This window comes from Lissotriton helveticus, chromosome 4_1, assembly GCF_964261635.1.
Source record: "Lissotriton helveticus chromosome 4_1, aLisHel1.1, whole genome shotgun sequence".
Taxonomy (NCBI): Eukaryota; Metazoa; Chordata; class Amphibia; order Caudata; family Salamandridae; genus Lissotriton; species Lissotriton helveticus.
This window is the reverse complement of record NC_136063.1, coordinates 1,596,390,041-1,596,402,539: the sequence shown is the minus strand read 5'-3', so window position 1 is coordinate 1,596,402,539 and position 12,499 is coordinate 1,596,390,041.

Sequence of the window (12,499 nt, the reverse complement as noted above, 5' to 3'; positions counted from 1 at the left end):
GAAAATAAGAATTAAAAGTCAAGGGCAGAGTTACACGCCAGGCTCCCTCACAACGCTGAACGGAGGCCCCTGAAAATCCCTTGCTTTGTGAGTTTAATCTATGCTCCGGGGTGCAGAGTGCAAACCTGGCAATATTATTACCTTTCTAAATGATGCATGGAACCCACTATGCAGCTCCTCTCAGGTAGGCCTTTAGGAACAGAAAACACTGCATAGTCTCTTTGAAGTTACAGAAGAAAGGGAAAATGGACCCAGGCCTGGAAACCAGTCTTCTCTCACATTGTTTCTAAGGGTTATTATTCCTCTATCTAAACAATTAGCTGCGAGAATATTAGAAAGAGCACTGAAGCCACAGATGAATAATGGACACTTTGTTGGGAGACTGAGTTTACATAACTTGAAAGCAGCTCAGAGGTCGCCAGGCCCAGTGTAATCTGAAGGCTGCTTCCAGCCTCCTCCCCGTCTGACAGATTGCCCACACTGGTTATTTTTTAAAGCCTCATCTTTGGCGAAGTGATGGACTCCCATAACCACTCCTTGGGGGTTTCTATGCTGTCCCAGGTGAAATCAAGGTACTACTGTCCACTGGAGCCCTTTGGGAGACGTGCATGTAGGCTCAGTGGAACATCTGCTTCTCCTGTGGGCCTCCCAGTGGGCTGGGTGCCAGGCTGGCATACAAGGGGCAGAGGAAGGCTGCAGCGCAGGAACGGGGTGTCGCCTCTTGTGCTGATTCTGCAGGGACGTTTGAGGCACATTGTGGTTAGGAAGAGTGCATATCTTGCCAACCACACTTCACGTCTCCATTCCCTTAATCAGAGCTCTAGCTGCACTTTAATTGTGACTCCTAGGCACAGGTAATCAATGTATCTATGTGTGCAGGGAATATATGCTGAGACTCTTCACAGTACCAGCATGGACATTAAGGACAGGAACTTATTAAACACCTATGTAAACATCTGCAATATGCTCTGGGCTAGTCCCAAAGCACAACAGAAAGGCAGTAAACTACTGCCCAAAGGGAGCTCGTCCAAACAGGCCAATAGCTAAAGAAGAATGAAGCAAAGCCTATTCTTAATGCACATGTTGTGTTCTGTTTTGTGTGCATGTTTTGCGGTGTGTTGTGTGATGACATTAGACCTACCAGATACTTAAAGCTGCCTGTAATCAGACCTAAACAGCCAAGTAAATGAGTATTTTAAATAAATTCCTAATCACGGAAAATTAATGCAGCTGCTTTGAGTTGACTTCATGGGCAAGTGACCTCTCTGGCATGCATCATTCCAGTTAGCTCGAACATTGTGCAAACATGTCCAGCTCTTAGATGAAATGTGGAAGCAATGAAACACAAAGCGGTTCCTGGCGTCCCAGGCCACTCCACTGCTGCCTGACTATTGGTTTTCTTACATAGACATGAATCCATGAACATCTAAAGTCATTACCGTGCTAACAAAATAGAAACAGGAATTTTCTCACAGGCACCAAAGGGGCTGAGAAGCATGAGACTAAAAATCAATATACTTTCATTTCATGGAACAGCTGAGTCTGCAAGGTTGATTACAGGGCGACAACAGGACAAGATATTCATTACCTCGTTTGCATACTGTACACATCCCATCATTCTTTTTGCAAAATATTGTCTTTATTATTTTTCACTGATGACATAGAGTTTATAGGCACTGAACAGAAAATATGATTGTTGGAGCCTACTTCGAATACATTAGTAGAACACTTGTGGTAGAATGAAAAGAAAGAAATGTATTCACTCTTGTTTTTCACATTTCGATCTACTGGTTTTATGAACTGTACACAAACGTAAGTCAGACTTTTAACTCAAAATCTTGAATCACTAAAGCGGGACTTGTAGTTTTTCATACAATATTCCACTTGCAACCACAGAGGTTCCACCAAGAAAGTGGACCTTTCCTTTTTGTGACACATAGGACAGAAAAAAGTGTATACCCTGTGCCTCAGTGGATTAGCATCCACTGAAGAAATATGTGTTTGACCGCCTGGTTCCAGGTTCAAACCACAGTAGGCTAATTCGGCCTTTCATCCTCCCGAAGCCAATAAAATGAGCAACATTGAATTGGGTAACAATAAACAACTGTCAGTGTCAGATTCCCAACGGCATAAGCAAGCACATAGTAATTACATATTATTCCCAGAGTAATGGTGGAATGAGTCTGTGAAAATGTCACATACTCATATATTTGTGATGAACGAGTGTGTTATAAATACACATTATGTTATCAGCAGAGAATCATAGAGAGTTTAGTGCAACTGTTACACAGTTGTAACTCTGAGGTATTTAGAAACCTTTGTAACACATTTAAGACGTGTCCATGCACTTGTCCACTTCACCTTTATGACCCAAGAGTAGATGCAGAAAGAGTGACAAAGGGTACAGGCCATCGCCTTTTTTAAGTGGGTCTGGGGGTAAGGAAGTCTCTTTTGCAAGTTAAAAGGGAAGAAACACGTTTTACATTTCAAGTTTTCCCTAACCCTACATCTAAAGTTTTTCCACCATTCAAGAATTCTATCTACATTGAGTTACGGCCATTCAAATGGTTATAACAAATGGTTATTACAGAGACGTCATCTAGGAGTAGGTGTATGACTATACCTGCAGAGATGTATGTTTCCCATGTGAACCTAACATGAGTACCTATTTTGGCAAGATCTGTCCTTGAGCAGGCCTCTACTGTTCAGAGCACCCAGGTGCCTGCTTTTTGATGACGTCATTCCAGTGAGATGTACCACCATTTGCTCGCCTCCTGTGACTAATGGTGCTACGTGCAAGGTGCCCCTGTTCAGAAAATTGCACTACCTGGATATAAAATAATAAAATAAAGTCAAGGGGAAATGGAAAACAGTTTAAGCACATTGAGTGGTATTATGAAGAATTATATTGTTCAGTAAAGTTAACTTTTCTGAAGCTATGTTGTATAAGAGGAATAATCATGAAGAAAAAGTATTCTACATAGGTTAAAAGAGCAACATTGTAACCTGTCCCCTTGAAACATATATCATAGAAGCTGTTGGAGGACTGTAGCATTGGTTGGGCTGTTGAATAAACATTGAATAACAGATTGCCTTTCACATCTCAATATAGGGTAGAAACATATTTTTTTTGCGTATTTGCTAATTAGGAACATTCGGGTACTCAACAAATCTAAAAGGTTTAATTCACTCCACCCATTGTCCATTGCAAGTCAGATGAGGGTATTATAGTGAGAAAGAACAAGGAACCTGTAAATGTCATAATAACAACAGCTATTGGTTCCTAGGGTTTTAGTGGTAGAGAGTGCTACTTTTTCCCATTCTCACTGCATGTCACCCAGTACTGCTGCTTTAAATATATGACTTTGAATTCACATTCCCTGAATAGGAGCAAGAAGGACTAATTGTGCACATTAGGCTTCTGGCCTAACATAATCAACGCTTGGAAAATGAGTTGGCCAAAGGCAAGGCTAAGGACTACACAGCTGCTACAAAACGATAGGCTACCTACATACTCTCTGCATCCTCAGTCCTATTGATGGAGCAAGGATTTAAAGAAAAGAAACTTTTTGAATCAACCTCTCGTTAATATGGACTAACAAGTAGGAATAGAGATTTGGAAGATAATTAACATACATACGACATTCATACATGGGGAGAAGACTTTCTGCTTGCTTAAATAACAAAGAATAATTTACTACGTAACTGGAATCCTGCTTGAGACCAAAAATTGCTTTGCGCATCTTCAAACCCGTCCTGTGTAAGTAACCTCGTGATTAACCATGTGAGCGAAAAATTCTTACATGCGCAAAGAGTACTAACTATAGGTCTCAAGGTACCACATGCCTGGCATATGCTTGCCTGAATTTTAAAAGAAGATTTTTTCTGCTAACGCTTTGCTTAACGATAAAGAAAATAACATGGGATAGAGCAGAAGAGGGAGGTAAACAGTGATAATAACATATTTGAGAAATTAACATTTGTTTATGATTCTTTTATCAATAGTGAACGTTTTGGACCTGATATGCTAAGCCGAAAGAAAAGATAGCGGGTGAAACGTAATACAACTTGAGTCTACTTATTAAAGTCCAGTAATGACCTGCTGACCGGGACATTGGTTGTCTGCCAAGACCCAAGGACGAGTGCTAGGGAAAAGTTCCTCAACTGAAGAAATGATATGAAAATTGTATCTATCTGTTGTGTGAGATGTATGTGAAAAGGAAGTGTCATGAGAATTGAATAAATTAAGTGGGAAGTTTTTATTAAACAAAGAATTAGTTAAGAAATTTGGGATGACTGCATGAGGTGATGACAACTCCCCTGCCCTGGCACAATCATAGTTCAGGATTCATAGACATTTGCAACCTTTGAGGGTGGGACATGCTAAATTAAAGGGTATCATTTAAATGATTTAAGATTAAGAAAGAGAGAACTGATGCTGCTAAGAAGAATTGTTGATGCTGAGTGAGGAGTAGGCGAGAACTGCTACTGAGAAGAACAGACTGGGAAGATTCAAATCTGAAAGACAGCCTGATTAGATTGAAGATTTGCGGAAGAATACCTAGAAGGGAGAGAGTGTAAGAGAGGGATGTGCTTTGGTGCGTCGGGTTCTAGAGAAGTGTAGTAAGTATAAACCTATCCTGCACCTGTCCTACAGTCTTTGTCCCTGACTTTATCAGGCAGCTTCCACTAACTCTTCTGTCCAGGGGTGGGTTTCCTATTCCATTATTAGGTAAATAGAAATCCGTCTTGACCCTAAAATGTTAATTGTAAAGTATGAAATATTATGTCCTTTTGTCTATCTATTACTTCTAGTGCGTTGAAATTGTTGAATGTATTTATGTATGCTTTTTGATAAATAAATGTTTCTCCCTAGAGAGTAACAGGTCCTCCATGAGCTTGAGTGAAGAGTAAACAGGGGTTTTACTCGGAGTGACAGGAAGGAATTTTCTCTTTGCAGCGAGTGAAGAAACTATCTTGGTTTAGTGGAGCAGACAGAGTAGCGGTGTTTTTATGTTGTTACTAACAATAATTTTATTATGAGAAGACAAACACAGACATTGTTGAATTACCTTGTGAAGGAAGGGTCAGTAGCAGGAGTTGTACTGACGTCACAGAGAGCAGCGCTGGTATTGGTGAAAGCAGTGGGCGTGAAAAAACTGCAGATTGTAAAGGAAGGGTCCGTATAAGGAGTAATACTGAAGTTACAAGAGCCGCGCTGGCATTGGTCAGACTAGAGAGTGTGTTGTAAGCCCTGATTGGTCAGTAGATCAGCAGAGTGCTGGTATTGGGCGAAGAAGAAAATATGTGGTAAGTTCTGATTGTGTTGTTGGTGTGAGTCACGCAGGCTTTGACAAGAGTTGAATAATAAGTTTAGTGAGAATACGGAAGAGTTTTGAATTTGTCGAGTGAGTTAAATAAAAGAACAAGAAGAATGAAGTTGATTAATAAAATCAAGAATTTCCTTAAGAAGGACAAGCGCATAACAACCAGAGAGGGAATTCTTATGCCACCTCCTAATACACCAGCTTCCTTTATGATGATGAAAAGTGGATATCATACGTGTGTATGGTTGAATAATTGGGTGGAGTATACAAAAGTTGATGGTGTTTTAGCTTTCCCCAAACATGGTACATTTAATGTAAGAGTTCTTCAGAATTTGAGAAACAGGATGAATTCATTGGAACCAAATCCTAGGTTAACACAGCATGAGGCTTTGGAGGAATGGGAAGTTGAGGCATTTGAGTGCGAGAAATATTGAGGAGGTATTAGAAACAATAGTGGATTTTTGCCTATATACCCATTTGACACTCGAGAAGATCAGATGAAAAGATGGAGAAGGGCTGTGTAACCGAGGGTTTATATCCCGTATTAGTGGCTGATGATCAAGAAGAAAGTAAATGTAAGGAGAAAACAAAATATCTGGGTACGACAGGGATAGGGTGTAATTAATCTGATGATGAGTTAGTAGAGGACGTTTTGATAAAGAGACCTCCGCCCTATCAGGAAAGTGCTAGAGATACCACTCCAAGTGCCCCGATGATGTGCTATATGATCCAACAGTAATTTGAGCATTGCAAGAAAAAGAAAGGGATGCACTGAATAAAACTAAAGAAGAAATAATTCAGAAATTGAAACAGTTAGGCTTAAATGCGGAAGCACTGACAGTACCAGTAACACTTGGTCCTGTTATTCCATTGTATGGTGACAAACGAGGTACACCAAAATCCCAAGCTGTGGCACCTTCTCAGAATAGAGCTAGAAAAGAGATAGTTATGATAGAGGATCAAGTTAAAGAGTGTGAGTCGAATGTTTCATTAATGGATATCCCAAATATTGAAGCAGTGACGAAAACCCCAAAAAGAATTTCACCCACGATTGTGAGAGGAAAAGTACCAACTGTCACTCCAGTGGCAGGGTTTCAGCTGGATTTTCTCCTGAAGATCTAGAGGAATGGGCAAGAGGTTTAAAAAAGAAGAACCCTAAAATTATAGAGGTAAGTAAGTTAAGGGTGATTTGGAAGAAATGATCATTGGTACAATATGTCTTGATAAACTGGGTTCATATGAAGAGGAAGAGTTGTTGTTCCTATGTAAGAGTATAACCTGGAGGGCAAAGAATTTGCATGAAAAGATAGCGGAAGTGTCTTTAGAATTTGGAATAGATATAGAGAAATCAAAGGTACGGCAGAAGCACTATAGAGCAGAATTTACTGAAAAGGATTTAGAAAGCTTGAATGCACCAGGAAGGAGACTGCAGATAAATGAATTGATACACCTTTTCAAGAAATGAAGAGACGTAGATTGTTGGAGAAGTAGATGGACTAAGAAAAGAGAGGAAGTAATTGCTAAAGAGTTATCTGCATTTCCAATGAGAGAAGTGGAAAAGGTTGAAAAGATGTGTCCTATGAGAGAAGTTTCAGGTGGTGGATATGTTCATGTTCCAGGTAGCAGACAGGATATTTTGTCTTTTACAAATGACTTCCCAGAGTTTGAGAGAGAAACCTGTTGAATGGTACAAGCAGGTGGAGAGATTTGTGAAGGTATTAAAGGTTTTATTGAAATATTTAGATGGTTTGTTTGATATTGTTGTGCCAACAGATTTGTGTCATAAAGTGAAGGAGGACCCCGCTCAGACTTGTAGGGGACTGGGGGGGAAAAAACGTTTAAAAGGACATAAAGGCGTCCCCACCGAGAATGGACCGATGATCAATGTCCAGTAGCAAGAGTCATCACTCAAGTGGAAACTAATTATCTTTAACACAGCATGCCATCAATTGGGCGGAAAAGGTAAAGTTACAATGTTGTATCTTAAGTTTCTTGTGGGAGATTCAAAGTTTTTACAGATCCCTAGGAACACACTCACATTGCTTGCAATAGTCTAATACACATTTCAAGAGTGAACTTCAAACTAATAGAATTCAATTTCTAAAAAGCTAGAGGAAAAACTTTGTATATCAAAAAAGCATGCATAAATTCAAAAGAGAGAGAGAGAGATGTATTTTCCACGCTATGTCTTGTAAAAATATATATTGCACTTTATTACATCACATTTATTTCACAATTTTACAATATTAAAATCACATGATCACACATTTAAAAAGTTCATCTTTTTTTTTAAAAAAACGATGAACTATACAAAGTTTTTCCTCTAGCTTTTTAGAAATTAGAAACTTAAGATACAACATTGTAACTTTACCTTTTCCGCCCAATTGATGGCATGCTGTGTTAAAGATAATTAGTTTCCACTTGAGTGATGACTCTTGCTACTGGACATTGATCATCGGTCCATTCTCGGTGGGGACGCCTTTATGTCCTTTCCAACAGATTTGTGGACAGAATGTAATATTACCGTTGATTGGACCCCCGAAGGTTATTCAAGAGATGCAAGAACAGCACCTTCAGAAGAAGTAATGAAAAAGTACAATCAGGTGATTACTTTTTTGAAAGGGAAAATTCCCCTTAAAGAAGCAGATTGGGTTAAAATAGACAGAACTACTCAAGAACCTAAAGAGTCTGTGCATGCATTTTACAAAAGGTTACTGCAGGTGTTTAAACAGCATAGTGGATTTGAGAACATCGGTGATAAAGATATGGGACATTTTGTATATAGATTTGTTTATGGATTAAGATCAGAAATAGGTCAGATGATTCAGCAGCATATGCTTTGATGGCAAAGCAAGCCTATTGGTGACATTCCTAAAGTATGCAAAATACTGCAGTGATGACATTGATGCAAAGCATAAAAAGTTAAAGGAGAAAATTATATGGGCACAAGTAAAGATGGCAGAATGCCAAGAAGTAAATTCAAATTCACAGATTGATAATCAGATGAACCGACAGAATCAGAGTGGTCAAAATCTGAATGAAAGTAAAGGAAAAGGAAGAATGAGTAAAGAAGAAGCGAGAAAGAAATATCCTTGTCATGGGTGTGGAAAACTTGGGCATTGGAAGAATGAGTGTAGAAATTTTCAACAGAATAATGGGGAAAATCAATTTTGTAATTCACAGATGCAGAATGAGGTGGTTGTTAAGCAACAGCAGCAGATATTCACTCTTCAGTTACAGGTGCCTCAAGCCCCTTTTCCCAAAAATGTGAATGCTTAGATGCAGAGATACAGTGTGAACACCGGATTCCGAGGAGAAAGTGGTAAGAATACACAGACTGTTCAACAGTTTTGGATGCTAAGTGATAAGGATGAATTAGGAATGGCACGATGACAGTGCCAGAGGGGGGAGTAGGAGTCAATGCTTGGTGCATCCTTGGTGGTAGAACAGCAAGGTCCATTTATTGATGAGAAGATTGAGGGCAATGATATCACTTTCCTAGTGGACACTGGTGCTACCTGTTCTACTGTGAGAACAGCAATAATCCAAAACCTACCCCTCTCTGGAGAAACTATCCTAGTTGTAAGAGTTTCAAATAAGCAGATTAGGACCTCGATCACGAAAGCAATAGAAGTGAATATTTGAAATTTCAGAGACATGCCTCGATTTGTGGTATGTGATTCAAGTCCAGTACACCTATTAAGGATTGACTTATTTTGCAAAATGAATTGCACCATATTTTGTTCGCCTGATGTTGTAGCCTTCCAAACACCGAATGAGGACGTAGCATTTAAAATGATGCTAGCTAAACAAGGAACAGAAGTGGATGAGATGTTTTTACTTCTAACTGAAAGAGACTTGCCTGATGAGCTGAGAGACACAGTGAGGTCAGATGTATGGGATTTTACAGGGAAAGAAATTGGTCTAATGGCTGAGGTAGACCCTGTCAAAGTTATGGTAAAGGGAGGTGCAATATATCCAAACACCCCACAGTTTAAAATGAGCCCTGAAGTGAAAGCAGGAGTAGCCCAAGTAATTGATCAAATGATCGAACAAGGAATCCTAAAAGAAATATTAGGCAGTCCTTGCGATTCGACTATCATGAGACTTAAGAAACCTAGTGGAAAATATAGAATAGTACAAGATTTGAGGAAAATTAATAAAATAGGGATACCTTGTTGTCCTATAGTACCAAACCCAGCAGTGATTCTTTATCAGATATCATGGGATGATCATTGGTATACTGTGATTGAATTGTGTCATGCATTCTTCTCAATTCCATTGTACCGGGATAGCAAATATCTTTTTGCTTTCCGGTTTGAAGATCGTGTTTTGGCATAGTGCCGAGTTTCTCAAGGGTACACAGAAAGTTAATTGATATTCAATCAAATTTGAAAAAATGGTTGGAGACTTTGGTGATGCCAGGAAGTTCAGTTTTTTGCTCAGTACATTGATGACCTATTGGTGGCAATAAAGACTAGAGAAGCTTGTGTCACTGAAACAATAGCTTTACTGAACCATTTCATAGAAGGAGAACACAAGGTGTCCCCAGACAAATTACCATTTTGTAAACAAGAAGTTCAATATCTAGGACATAAGATAGAGTAGGGAGTCAGAAAAGTGACACCAGAAAGAATAAAAGTGATTCAACAAATGAGTATGCCTAAAACTAAGAAAGAAGTGTAAATGTGTTTAGGAGTGGTTGGATATTGTCGCCAATGGATACGTGGATTTTCATTACTGGTGAAACCTTTAATAAGGTTGACACAAAAAGAAATGACAGATCCAATTGAGTGGGATGACGAAAGTGAAGAGGCATTCATAAAACTGAAAAGTTGTTTTTTTCAGTCCCCAGCATTAGGAATACCAGAATACACAAAAGAATTAGCATTATTTTGATGTGAAAGAGAAGGGTGTGCACTCTCAGTGTTAACCCAGAGACATGGATTGTCTCGACGTCCCATAGCATACATTTCTGCTACTCTTAACCCAGTGGCTGCAGCTTTACCTGTTTTTTTAAAGGCAATAGGTGCTACTTATGTGAGCTTGGAGCAAAGTGAATCGATTGTGAAGAGACATCCTGTCAAAGACTATGTACCACATTCAGTTGAGATCCTTTTAACAAGGACTCGTACTCAACATTTGACCCCTAGTTGACTAAGTATGAAAGAGTAATCTTGGGTGCTGAAAATGTCAGTGTGATACGATGTACCATGGTAAATCCAGCAACCTTTTATTGTGAAGAGGTGAAAGAAGAAGGTGATCATGAATGTCTGGATATGACAGAGATGTGTCCCAAGCCCAGGCTTGACCTCCTTGACGTTCCCCTAGAAGAATCAGATTTTGTGCTGTTTGTTGATGGGTCATGTTTGAGAAGAGAAAATGGAGAATTGATGTCCGGTATTGCTGTATGTACTGTGTCAGGTATTATAGAGGCTTCATGTCTAAAAGGAGTCAAGTCTGCCCAAATTGCTGAGTTTTTTGCATTGACGAGGGCGTGCAAAGTTGGGAAAAAATTGAGAGTAACCATATTTACGGACAGTCAATATGGTTTCGGGTTGGTACATGATTTTGGCCAATTGATGCTACAAAGGGGATTTCTGACTTCTTCAGGATCTCCTATACAGAATTTATTTATTTATTTATTTATTTATTGGGCTTTTAAAGCGCGACAGCTACCCAAAAAGGGTTTCCCGGTGCTAGGAGATACTAAACCTCATGGGCAGGTCGATTAACTCAGGGGAAAGGCAGGAGCAAGTTACTGGTCAAAAAGCCAGATCTTAATGGCTTTACGGAAGTGGATGTAGCGGGTTTCCAAGCGAAGATGCTGAGGGAGGGAGTTCCAGAGCTTGGGGCCCAATAGGGAGAAGGATCTTCCCCCCGTCCTCACACAGCGTATTTTGGGCACACAAAAGAGGCCGTGAGATGAAGATCTCAGGCACCGAGCCGGCGTGTAGGTTTGCACAAGGGTTTGTAGGTATCTGGGGGCATTGCCCCATTTTATTCTGCGCATAAGGCTAATTGTTTTAAATTTGACCCTGTTTTCGATTCGTAGCCAGTGGAGTGCCTTAAGGTGACCGGACATGCGTTCCCTTCTGTGGCACTTGCAGAGCAGTCTTGCTGCGGTGTTCTGCACCAGTTGAAGGCGTCGCATGACTGCTTGTGATGACCCTAGGTAGAGGACATTTCCGTAGTCTAAACGGGAGGTGATCAATGCGTTGACCACAGTGTTTTGTGTGTCATCAGGTAACATCCAGATGATTTTCCTGAGCCACCTCAGAATTGTGAAACAGTTGGATGTAAGGTTGGTGACTTGGGGCTCCATAGTTAGGCCATTGTCAATGATAATGCCTAGGTTTCGTACTTGTTGCGACGGGGTGGGTAGAGAGCCCATTTCGGATGGCCAGTGTCTTGGGTTCCAGAGATTTTGGTTTGGACCCAGTATTAGAACCTCCGTTTTGCTGCCATTAAGTTTGAGCATATTGTCACTCATCCAAGTGGCGATGTTCCTAAGGCCTGACTGCAGGATGGAGGAGGAGTCATGGTCTCCATTGGAGAGTGAAAAAACGATCTTTGAATCGTCGGCGTAGGTAAACATATTTAGACCTGCTGCTTCGGCGATCTGGGCGAGCGGGGTTAAGTATATGTTAAAAAGTAGGGGGCTCAACACAGAGCCCTGAGGCACTCATTAGGGGGGTAGGTGGATATTTGAGGCCGCGGTACTGGAGGTGAATTGAAATGTCCTGCGTGTCAAGAAAGATGCAATCCAATCCAATGCATCGCCCCTAATGCCCACGGTGGAGAGCAAATTTAGCAGAATATTGTGGGAGATGGTGTCAAACGCTGCGCTGAGATCAAGTATAATCAGCGCAGCGGAATCCCCTCTGTCGACCAGGAGGCGAAGATTTTCCATCACTCCGAGCAGTGTCGTCTCTGTCGAGAAGCCAGGGCGGAAACACGATTGGGAGGGGTGAAGTATGTTATTTGCCTGCGTAAATCTGGCGAGGTGTCTATGGACATGTTTCTCCAAGACTTTGGAGAAAACGGGTAGGAGAGATATTGGGCGGAAATTGGCCAGGATTTTCGGATCTGCCGATGGTTTCTTGAGAAGGGGAGAACCCGTGGCATGTTTCCAGATTGCTGGTACCTTTGCCGTGGAGAGTGATAGATTC